The following is a 12,020-nucleotide window of genomic DNA, read 5'->3' on the forward strand; positions in this document are numbered from 1 at the left end:
GATTTCCAAAGGCTTTCATTCAGAGTGCTGAATTTTCGCCTCTATTGTTCATTTAGAGATGCCATTTGGACAAATTCCAAGATGAAACCTCCTTTAAACAGTAGCCCCCTAAGTGAAGCTATTTTCTAGTTGATTTTCTTCCTTTACAATTTCATGCTTTGGTGCAATATTTCTGGACACTTAACCTCTCACCACTTCTCAACAGGAATCTCTTTCTTTATTAAGAGTAACAAAGCCAGAAGGGGAAGCCGGGAAGCAGGTGTTCAAAGCTTCAGTGTCCACAACTAGGAAAAGAAAAAAAAAAAAAGAAGAAGAAGAAGAAGAAGAAAGAAAGAAAATATCTTCTTCCTCCATCTATGTAGAATATAATCTTTTTACAAACATGCCTTCATAGGTATTCTATTGTCAGGTTGATTCAATTTGCTTAACTGTGAGTGCATGTGACAGCCTTGCCAGAAAATTTCCGAGATGTCCTATTTTGTCTTGTTCTTGCTAATGAGAGGGAAGACAGGCTCGGCACACTCCTCTGGCACAGCTCCTGCCCTGACCCAGGGGTAATGGGCCTAACTAGAATAAGGACATAGGCCCTTCCAGGAGCTTCATCATTAGTCCTTTTTAATTGTAGTGTGTAGGAATCCACGGATCAGTAATCAAAAAGTCCAATTTTGAGACAAGTTATTTTTATAATAGTTATTTATAAAACCATCATGTGGTATAAATTAAATTACAATACCATAGGTCCACTGCTTTTATTTTCTAATTGGATGTAAGGTGAACCAAAATGACCTATAGAAATAATTAAACTTTTAAAGGTGATATATTAATGAAATTAACTTGTTAATTATTGTGAGACATGGAAATATTAGTACTCTTCATTTAGATAGAAAAATGTTGGAGGAATTCACTGATACCTTTTCTAATTTTTCTTCTATATTTTACCTTTTTAAAAATTTCTAGTTCTAAGATCTACATGTCAAAAATCTGAAATAAAGTATTTGGTGGTTATTTTTATTCAGAGTCAGTTCAAAATGCTTTTCTTCATCAAGCAAAGAAAATGTGAGTTTGCATTTCAGATGTCAGTTTAAAAAAATAACCTGTAATTGGTAACATTCTGTGGAAGGAGAAATGAACATCCTCACATATTTTTGTTGGGGTGGGGTGGTAAACTGTAGAGCCTCTGTAAAGAACTCTTTGGTAAAACTCATCAAAATATAAAAAGTACATAAAATGTGACCCAGGAACTGTACTTTTATATATTTATCCTGTGGATATACACATACATGTGCAAAATGATGCATGTACAATGATATTCTCTGGTGCATATTTGAAATACAGAAGATTAGAAACAACCCAAATGTCATTATTAGAAAACATGCAAGTTTAGCTGTGTCCCTAGTGTGAAATGATATAGAATTATTAAAATAACAAAATAATTCTAATAAAATGATACAACCATTAAAATCATAACACCTCACCTGACATTTAATGAACAGTGATAACTGAATAATATTTATTAGATAAATGTATAAGTTTACTCACTCTTCATAATCTTCCTATGATATTTATACTATCATTAATCTCATTTTACAAATAAGAAAATGAAGAGCTTTCCTATGGTGACCAAGACAGAAAGTAGAGAGGCCATTATACAAATAAGACTCTTATTCTGTTACATACTGCATGAAAAATTATGAAAGTATATAGTGTCTGTGCCTATTTATAAGAGATATATTTTGGTAAGGAAAGAAGGAAAAATACATATTTTTAATTTACCTAAATAATATAATTGTTTAAATACATGCCTTCCTAAGTATTTTATTTTTTGTTAGTTCACAGAATTTTCAAGCATACACCCATTCAGTAAGGATTTTTCATTAGAGGTAAAGGTTTTTATAAATCATACATTATAAAGCATTTGTATAGTACTGCCCTTGTTGATCTGGTAGCCCTGAGACACACATTGCCCTGGAGCATTTAACCACGTGACTCTTCAAAACTGAGATATGCTATAAATATAAAATTCTCATCCAATTTAGTCCAAAAAGAAATATAAAATATCTTCTAATTCTTTTATATTGATTTCATGTTGAAATAATATTTTATTAGGTTAAATAAAATATACTGTTAAAATAAGTTTTATCTTACTTCTTTTTACTTTTTAAAGTGTACCTACTAGAAAATCTTTAAATTTCTATTAGATAGTAAGGATCACATTGTATTTCTATTAGACAGTAATATTCTAAAGCATTTGTTTCACAGTACTTCACTTTCTGTCCCTCCAGCATTTCCGATACATGGTGATTCCCCTGCCACCCCACCAGAGGTTCTGAATGAACTGGTCTGGGTCTCCTGTATCACTTTGCTGTTGCTGTTGGAAACAACTTTGCATCTCATATGATGCCATGGAGAACAACTGCTCTATTTAAGCTAATAGGGTGCATAATAGGCAACCCAAAGATCTTAATTTTTCAAAAGGCATTTATTTTAATAATATATTAGGTGCTAAGTTTAGCATTTCTTAATTAGGTAGAAAGTTTTTACTTGGTTGAACGATTCCAAATAAATTGGAGGGCAGGAAATTATCAATTAAAGGAAAATTTTAAAATTTTGGAGGTCTTTGCTTGTTTAGGTCTGCTTAATCTTTTGGAACAAATAAGCCTTAGCTATACTGTTGTTTGTTCTCCAAATTGGCCAAGAAGCAGTATTTGAAGCAGTTCAAATAGACCAAATAAAATTTGCAAGTCTGTTTTTATGAGGACTCTGATAAATTGAATGTGACCCATAGTACTGGCTTAAAGAACAAGTCACAAAAGTATGTTTTTCTGTCCCTAATATTCCAGTGCCATATAAATGAACTATGGTAAAATATACTAATAGAACCTTCTGTGCCCTTCCGGATGAGCTCCACTTTATAAAATGCCACTGAAAATTGATTCTTATCATACATTATTATATTCCATGGAGGTTCTCATTTTTTTCTGTCATTTTTCATAATTCATTCTCTTTTCTGCTACAATGTCCTATTCCATATTTTGATTTCCATTGCTGATTGGTGGTAATAATAAAATACTACTGGTAAAGAAAATAAAATAAAATAAAATTTTGATACAAAATTATTCAGCTTCTAAAATAAGAAAACTGTTCATGGAATTTGGGATTTTTTCTGTTGGCCTCTGGTTTCAGCAATACTGTCATTTTCCATTTGCGAGATATCAAAAACTAAACTATAGGAATCTCAAATTTTATTACAATTTAACTTATTTAAAAGTTATTTTCTATGGGATTAATTTATTTCCAAATTATTAAAATTGTCTTTGCAGTTTCCAGTATCGATAAGCTAGACTATACATTCCTGTGTACAATTAAAGAACATGAGAATATAGGACAGGCACTTATCTGCCTTGTTCACTACATCTCTCCCTTGCCCAGTAAAATAACATATGCATTATTCTTAAATGAAAGAAAATAGGAATGAATGACAAAATATTTCAAAGTATAATATAACTCCATTATGATAAAATTCCTTAATGAGGAAGTGAAGTTGTAATTCAAGCACTCTGAATTTTTCACTATTTTTGTCGTGATGTTTACTGTTGAATAATTCTTAGATTAGATTAATAAATAATTTTCAAATTGAAAATTTAAAATATTTCTTTAGAATTACAAAAAAATACCCTAAAGTTTAGGGGGAAGTTTTAAGATTTAATTTAAGCTTGCCTTTCAAAGTATTATTTCAATTGACAACAGCAAAATTGGCAACTACTAACATTTTAAAGTAGAATCAACTACTATAATTTAAAAAAAAAATAATGGTGCCATGTTCACCAGTTTTAGAAAAGTTGGATAATTGTACTGGGTGCAATCTAGCATTCCAGGTCTATGCCCTTAACAAGAGCCTGTGAACAGAGCTACTGTCACTCCATCTTGGAAAGCCTGCTATAACAGGGGCAGCTTGGGCAGTAATTCAAATGCTATGTGATCTCTCTTGTAGCTGAAAAAAATGGATAGATGAGCAGACTAAAACATTTATCAGCACATTTCCCTCATAGTATTCCTTTAAAAAATAGTGTGAATGCAATTTAGGTACACTTGTGAAAAATTTCCTTCTCTTGTCTAGATGATTTCTAGGCTGAAAAGAATTGGGATTTATGAAACAGGGCAAGCACAACTCCACTGCTGTAGTACACTACCGTCACATCAGATAAAACATGTGACTTCTTGATCAAGTTCACTTGCAAAGGTCTAAAGTTAAAAAACTTGTTGGAAGAAGGGACTTTTATCAGATATACAAAATGCTTAGCCAAACAATCTATTGATTTCTGGGAATATTGCAAACTCCTTGCCATCTGTCATTAATATGTTTTTATAGGTATGCTTAAAACTGAATAAAATTTCTGGCAAAGAGAAATTTATTTGTTAACTTTTAAAAAATAATCGAAAATTAATCTCTAGTAATTGTAGAATAGTTAACTTTTTAGAAATGGTAATATTTTGGAGATGTAGTTTTACTAGATAAACCCTAGAGAATACTGGTAAGTGGCTTATTTTGGGCTTTGTTATGGCAACAAACATAATAGTTGCAAGCTCTTTTCCTGAGATTGTAAATGAACTGTGTTCAAATCATGATCCTCTCACCTAGTAGTTCTATGGTCATGAACAAGTAAAATAACTACCTTGTCTTTAAAATAAGACAAGTAATAATATACACTCAATGTTCTAGGGCTATTTTAAGAATTAAGGTAAGTCATGGCTATGATAAAAATCTAGTTTAGCCAATGTTCACTAAATACGAGCTATCCATATTATTAGTTACACAACTCTTAAAAAGATGTAACTATTTATACAATAAAACTATTAAAAAATCATGACAATGAAAAGTTCCCTGTTAACCATTACCTTGTTTGGTAATAAGACTAGCAGAGCCAGACTAGCTGTCTTCCCATCTCAACTTGCTTTCTGCTGTATTACCTAGTTATTGAAGCTGATGAGCTATTATTCAAATGCAAATCCTCCTGCTCCTAGTTAACACCAAAAAAAAAAAAAGTCTATAAAAGTCCAGCGCTTATGTTATCATAATGGTCAAGATTTATTAAGAGTTTATTTTCCAGACATTATACATAATTTCATTTAATCTTCACAATAACTCCACGATAAAAGTTTCATTATTATTTTTATTCCTTTTATGGATAAAAGAAGTGAAGCTTAGAAAAGTTATGTAACTTGCTGCATGTCCTGCAGTTAGTAAATGTTACAAATGAAATTCAATTCAGAAAATCTGATTTCAACACATACAGTTTTAAATCTTTTGCTCCCTTTCCAAATGTATGTATGATATGCATATCATAAGATTTGAGATGGTTTATTTGGTAGGTAAACTTTTTAAGAGGCTTCTTATTTATTTAAATGTGTATTTTAAAAAGCTCAACTTACAATCATACCCATAATATCAAAATAGTTTTACACAGGATGAGATTAAGGTTAGCCGGCTGGGCAATGTCCCTGACGTAGGCCATGTGATTTTGGTGGTGCTTTGGTATACCTATTAACACCTCCAGTTGTTGAACCGTGAGGATATAAGCATCACATAGATTACTTGGACACTAACATGGATTCTCATATATCAAAATTCTACATAATTATGCCATGCATCCATTATAAATTGCACGTGGGGCTGTGCATGCTATGATTTTCTTTTCTCTTGAATCTATCATGGATCAGTGCTTCATAAATAAGTCCGTTAAAAACATAATGCTAAAGACACTGATGGAAACGTAGGTGCTTTGGTGATCTCAATGAAATCAGTCATGTGCTTTCAGAATAGTAGGAAGACCAAATTGATGAATCACCTAAAACCATCTGTTACCCTTACAAAAGAGCCAACTGTAAAGAAAACAAAAACACCATGCAAATATAGTAAAAATTATTTGAAACTTGGATGTCAGTGGACTGTCAGCAAGCCTAAATGTCATTAGGTGAAGTGTGTTTGGGGACATTTAAAGTTCTTTTAAGGAAGCATTCTGTGTCAAACATCAATATTGAAAGGTACACTATGGTGGGAAGTATTGAATTTTTTTAAAGCAAAGCAGAAGGTATTCAAGGCCTCAGAAACATCAGTACTGATGGCAGGAGCTGAAATTGCACAGTTGCAGAAGTCTTGCTTGTAATGGTGGTTTAATTGGCAAAGTTGGAGCTGCTGAAGTAATTGGTGGGACACTTATCAAACCAGCTGTCAAATAGCCCAGGTATATTCTGTGGGACAAAGAAACAGGAAATAATCTGATAAGGCAACTCTATCAAATACAATGACAGATAGGACCCATACGTAGAGCAGTGTTTATTTTCCTCAGTACAATGAAGTCCATGACCTTCACTGGAAACTAAGATGATATTAGTAATTCAGCAGATCTGATAGTATTTGTCAGAGATGAGCTGATTGAAGGAGCCCAATAGGACATAATTGGGCCAATCTTTGTTAACTCTTGAAACTGCTGAAGAGATTTTAAAATTACTGATAACTTCATTTTGGGGTAAAATTGGGAGTTCATAACCAACTTGAATCTAATGTATGAAATATGATATGTCAAGAGCTTTGTAATGTTTTGAACAACCAATAAAAAACAACAACAAAAAAAAAAAAACTTCAAGACAAACAACGACAGGCAAGCCATATATTGGGTTGTGCACAGATGGCGCGAAGGCAGTGGGGGCCAATAAGAATGACTTGTTCCATGTATTCAAGCTGTTGCACTGGAAGCAGGATCTGCTCCCCATTTCACACATAGGGGAACTTCTCACTACCAGAGATATAAAAATTTAAGAAAAGACCACTATTGAAACTATGAAGATTGTCAATCACAGTAAGAACAACAAACTGAATTCTAATTTTTCTCAGCTTTGAGAATATATCAACATTAATTACAATTACTGTTTCCTGTAGTAACTTGAAGAGAATTTTTGTGTCTTTGATGATAAATTGTACACAATGGGTAAGAACAAATGCATGGTTTAGATTGGATTTGCAGATCAGCATGTTGAAAATATATTTTCTTCTTTGAATAATCTCAACTTATTTCAAGGCAAGCAGCTTACCATTTTCTACATGAAATAAAAAACGACTGTGATGATTTTAGTTAAGAATCCATAGGACATAGATCCTGATTATAGTGAGTTGGATTATTACATTGGTATGTATGACCTTATAAAACATATCAAAAGCAGTAAAATTTTGAAAATTGCAAGTATTCATTTGATAAATACCTCCATCAATACTTAGCAAAGGAGAACAATTTTGGAGTATGAGTGAGTAGCATATTTTTTATGACTTGATCTACCAGATGTCCTCGACATATTCATATCTAAATGAATTCTGCAAATGGGTTCTTACAAAAGTTTGTTGAGCTAAAGTTACTTCAGACGTTTTATGGCACCATGATCTAGGAACTAGCTCATGAGGTGTGTACACTAAGATATTTGCAAAGATTTTAAGGACTTACTACAACTGGTCAATTTGTGGTACATTTTTCATAGATTCTTGAAAAGTGGTAAATCTCCTTTTTGTAGATATAGAATTCATGTGGTAGCTATTAAGTAAATGTTTTAATGATATTATTCAAGTCTTCTATATCCTTATCAGTTGTTATTTGCTTATTCTTTCAGAGCTTGAGAGAGAAATGGAAAAGTTTTCTTTACTTTTCTGGTTTGTTTGTATCTGTCTTTTTTATGGTTTTGCTTCATAACTACTTGTTAGGTTTTGCAGCATGTTAAGGTTGCCATGATAGATTCATCATAGATTGTAGCCATTTTTATAACAAGTTAAACTTTTAGCTCCATTAAAAATGTTTGACATTGAACTCTGAATTGTTTGATCTTTAAATTTTCCAGGCTTCATTTTGTTTGCATATACTAAGCATCCAATTGTTTGACAGTTTTCTTTCATCGACTCTGACTGGCTTTTGTTTTATTACATGTGTCTGTAGTTTATCTTTTGTAGGTAGTGTATAAAATATCATTTTTCACCAAATTTGGGGAATCTATTTCAATAATGAATTTATCCTGCTTATTTTATTTTTTCCTACATATGTAGACTGATGGCTTTCACTTTACTTTTGTCTTTTAATTTTATTCATCTCAATTGGTTTTGTTTTCCTTTAAATTTATTATCAGGGATTTGTTTTTTTCTCTAGTAATTTTAAGATGTGAAGTTTGTATTTAGATGTCAGCTCCTAGTTTTTTTTTAAAGCCCCAAAGTATTTTCTAACATATTAAGCTTCAAAAATGAAACAGTATGCTTATGATTTAATGGCATCCTGCCTTCTCAGAATAGTAATGCCATTTAACCCCCTTTTTTCTTTCTTCTTTCTCTCTCTTGCTCTCTTTTTTTTCTTTTTGCTCATTATGATTCTTCCTTCAAATGTATGATTTTTATCAGCTTTTAACTATATTCACATCTCACCTATGGAAACAGTCTTCTCTTGATCACACATTGCTCTTGTGCAACTGCTTCATTTCCTCCTTGCTACTAAGCTTTTGGAAAAAAAATTGGAAATAGCAGCCATCCCCACTTCTCACCTGCCTAGACTCCTGCCTGTCACTCCACTGATATTCCTCCTACCTCTAGGTGCTATTCCTCAGTACTTTGTTTCATGCCTTCCTTCTCTACCAAGCCTTTATATGTTGTTAGTCCTCAGGGATGGGTCCTGGGTCTCTTATCTCCTCTCTCTGAGACATTCAGCCTAAAAGTTTCAAATGACACTAAGACTTGCAAATATGTGTGTGTGTGTGTGTGTGTGTGTGTAGTTCCAAACCCAACCCCAGATACTCCAGGTCCATACTTACCACTGTCTTTGTACCTTAAAATCAATGTGTCTACAACTGAAATCCTGATTATCTTCCCAGTACCAACCTACTGTCTTGTCACAGGAACAGAGAGAGTCCTGAGCAAGCCAAGGGTGATGGTAGGAAATGATTTTGAAGACATCGCCCAGGCCTGATCTTGACTAGCTTTGGAAGTCATGGAAGGACTTTGGCTTTTACTTTGAGATGTAATGTCATCTGAGCCTTCCCTAAGAGAAGTAATCATATCTGTATTTTAAAGGATTGCATTGTCAATGGATCAAGGAAACCAGCTAGAAGTCTGCTGCAGAGATTTAGGTATATCTAGTCTTGAAAGAGGCTTGTTAGCAGCAGCAATGGAAAAGATTAGAAGTGATAAGATTCTAATATTTTTCCAAGGTAAACTCACATGTATATGTATACTTTATATATACATATAACTCTTCCAAGGCTTAGTTTCAGCATCATCTACTTATGAATTCTTTTCAGCCAGTACTATTCCTTTAAATCCTCTAGTATTCTTTCTTGTGACCTGTAAATGCCTCAGATGTTATGATTATTATATTTTATTCTACCCTTTTCTTTAAATATGTTGCTCTTTCAACTCTTTGAGGGCTGGTGTATCATCTGATTAATAACAATGTCTGTACACAATTCCGGGCACTTAAAATATACTAAATAAAACTTTGTCATATTCAGGGGTGAAAGTCAAAATTGTGAACAGCCATACTGAACATGAAAAGGCCAACCTGAGTAGATATTCAGCTGATCATAGGGGACATAATACTGGTGCGTATCAGCTGAATATTAGCCCTTCAAAGTTTGTTTTCTTCTATTGTATGCCTTTATATAATTTTGATCTCTTGAATCTAGTGAAATAATATATAACCAAAGATTCCATGGTTCAATACATAGTTCTTTTCAAAATCCAACTTCTCAAGACATCTCTGGTCTTCACTCTTACCTGGGCATTACCACCTGTCAATTGCCAAGACAAAATCTTACCAGATCTTCAAATCAACACATCCTTCAAATTATCTAAAAGAACATTGATCTTACCTTTGAAAGTGTGGGTTTTGACACTCCCCAGGTAGTTCTCCATCACACGAAGTGCTTTTATCTTGCCTCTGACACATCAGCTGGAACACTGAGAACAGTGAATTACAGGCCTTTCATTGAAAGGTTATTTATACAGCAGTCAAAAATATCTTAACCATTGACAATGTTAAATAAAAATCCACTGACAGTTTATGTTCTACTTTATGCAAACCAACCAGCAAGACCAAAGCAACCATGGATACTCAAAGGAAAAGCACCAAGCTGCTCATAAAATAGGCCTCTTTTGGACCTCCTGGATTTAGTGATGCTTTTGTTCTCAAGACATTTAACTAAACAAAGGTTAAGGTGAAAATAAAGTAAGCAAATGTGTGATGCTATTTTCTGGATACACACACATATAGATAGATACATATTTTAGTCATCATGTTATAAAATAGTGCCTTTTAGCATTTCAGCATATAGGACCACAGATCATCTGAAATGCTACTTAATCTTTAGAAAGTATTTACAACAACCCAATGCCCCCTAGAATAAGAGAGCATTTAATGTGGCAGACCATGATGAAGGGGAGGCAATAAAAGAGAAAGCACAGCTTGAAGTACAGTATAACTGGGTGACTTACACCTCCCTGCTGAAGGCAGCAGACTTGCAGTTACAGAACTGCTAATCTGTTCTACAGTTTTTTAATCAGATGTTGGCATTATCTGCCACTAATTGCTTTTTCATTTCCACTTGTAATTATTCCATTGCATGTTTGTAGTGAGAAGCTGAAAATGAGGCAGATCACTGAGAAAGAATTAATTGTTAATGAATAATCATCAGTAGGAAGCCAATTTCATTATCTTCAAAGAGGTAGCCAGAGATTAACCACTAGCTGTGGTTCTCCTACTTTCTGTGCATGACTGTAAAGTAATCACAAATAATCACGCCCTCCAACTTCATCAATTATTTTCTATTATGTGGATTGATACCCATTTTTGTCTTTGTTGTTTAATTATAATGGCAGTATTCATGCTGGGGAGTGCTAATTGGAAGGTGTTACATTCAGTGGGCTCTAGGCCTAATTATTAGAGCATCTTCTTCATTAGCACATGATCCTAGAAGGGTTTCATGGTAGGAGTTACTAATTTTTCCAAGTTACAAGAATATCATATTAGGAAACTTTTGCACATCCTTATGCCAAGTAACACAGAAAATCTTATATCTGGTCAAAGTTTCATGCCTACTTATAGAGAGTTTTTGCTTAAATAAACCCAGGGGATGAGTTAACCTGGGTCCTGGAACATAAGGCCTGTATCTGCCCTAGAAGTTGGATCTGCCTAGGACTGTTGATGAACTTTTGCTTCTGCTTTGTTTCTGCCATTACCAATGCTCTCCCCTCAGAATGGCTCACCAGGCCCCCTGGGACTATTATAGCTCTCGGTGGAGCTCTGCGGGCTCTTGATGGATGCACCATGAGATGGGTTTGAAAGTCAAAATGGAAGGGTCCTAATGTTTGTTTCCTTAGTGGTCTGGTGATGCCATTCCACCCAGACTTAGGGAAAAAAATAAGTATATATTTGTACTTCCCATTTGCATGGGGCTGTATAACTTTTCAAGGTACTGTGTCCTTTATTAACTTAATATTTTACTATGCTTTGACTTTATTATTATTAATACATATTAATTACACAAATTAATGGATTTCATTGTGGCATTTCCAAACATGCATATACCATGCCTTGATGATGTCCACTCTACCTTCTATGTTCTTTTTCTCACCCCTTTATCCTCAATTTCCTTGGTCCCTTTCCCATTCACTAATAATCCCTCTTCTTCTTCTCCTTCTTCTTCTTCTTCTTTTATTTTTCTTTCTTTCTTTTCTTTTTTCTTTCTTTCTTTCTTTTTTTTTTTTAGTGTCCACATATGAGAAAAAACATGAGATACTGTTTCTGAGCCTGGCTTATTTCACTTAACATGATAACCTCCAATCCCATCCAGTTGCCTGCTTGCAAATGACATAATTCTTTGTTATGGATGAATAACCCTTCATGTATATATGTACCATATTTTCTTTATCCATACGTCTATCGGTGGGCTTATCTTAGCCACCGTGAATAGTACTGCAATAAATATGGGTACGCATGTAT

The sequence above is a fragment of the Marmota monax genome, unplaced genomic scaffold, assembly GCF_021218885.2.
Source record: "Marmota monax isolate L192 unplaced genomic scaffold, Marmota_monax_Labrador192_F-V1.1 WCK01_AAM20220418_F8-fsc00007, whole genome shotgun sequence".
Taxonomy (NCBI): domain Eukaryota; kingdom Metazoa; phylum Chordata; class Mammalia; order Rodentia; family Sciuridae; genus Marmota; species Marmota monax.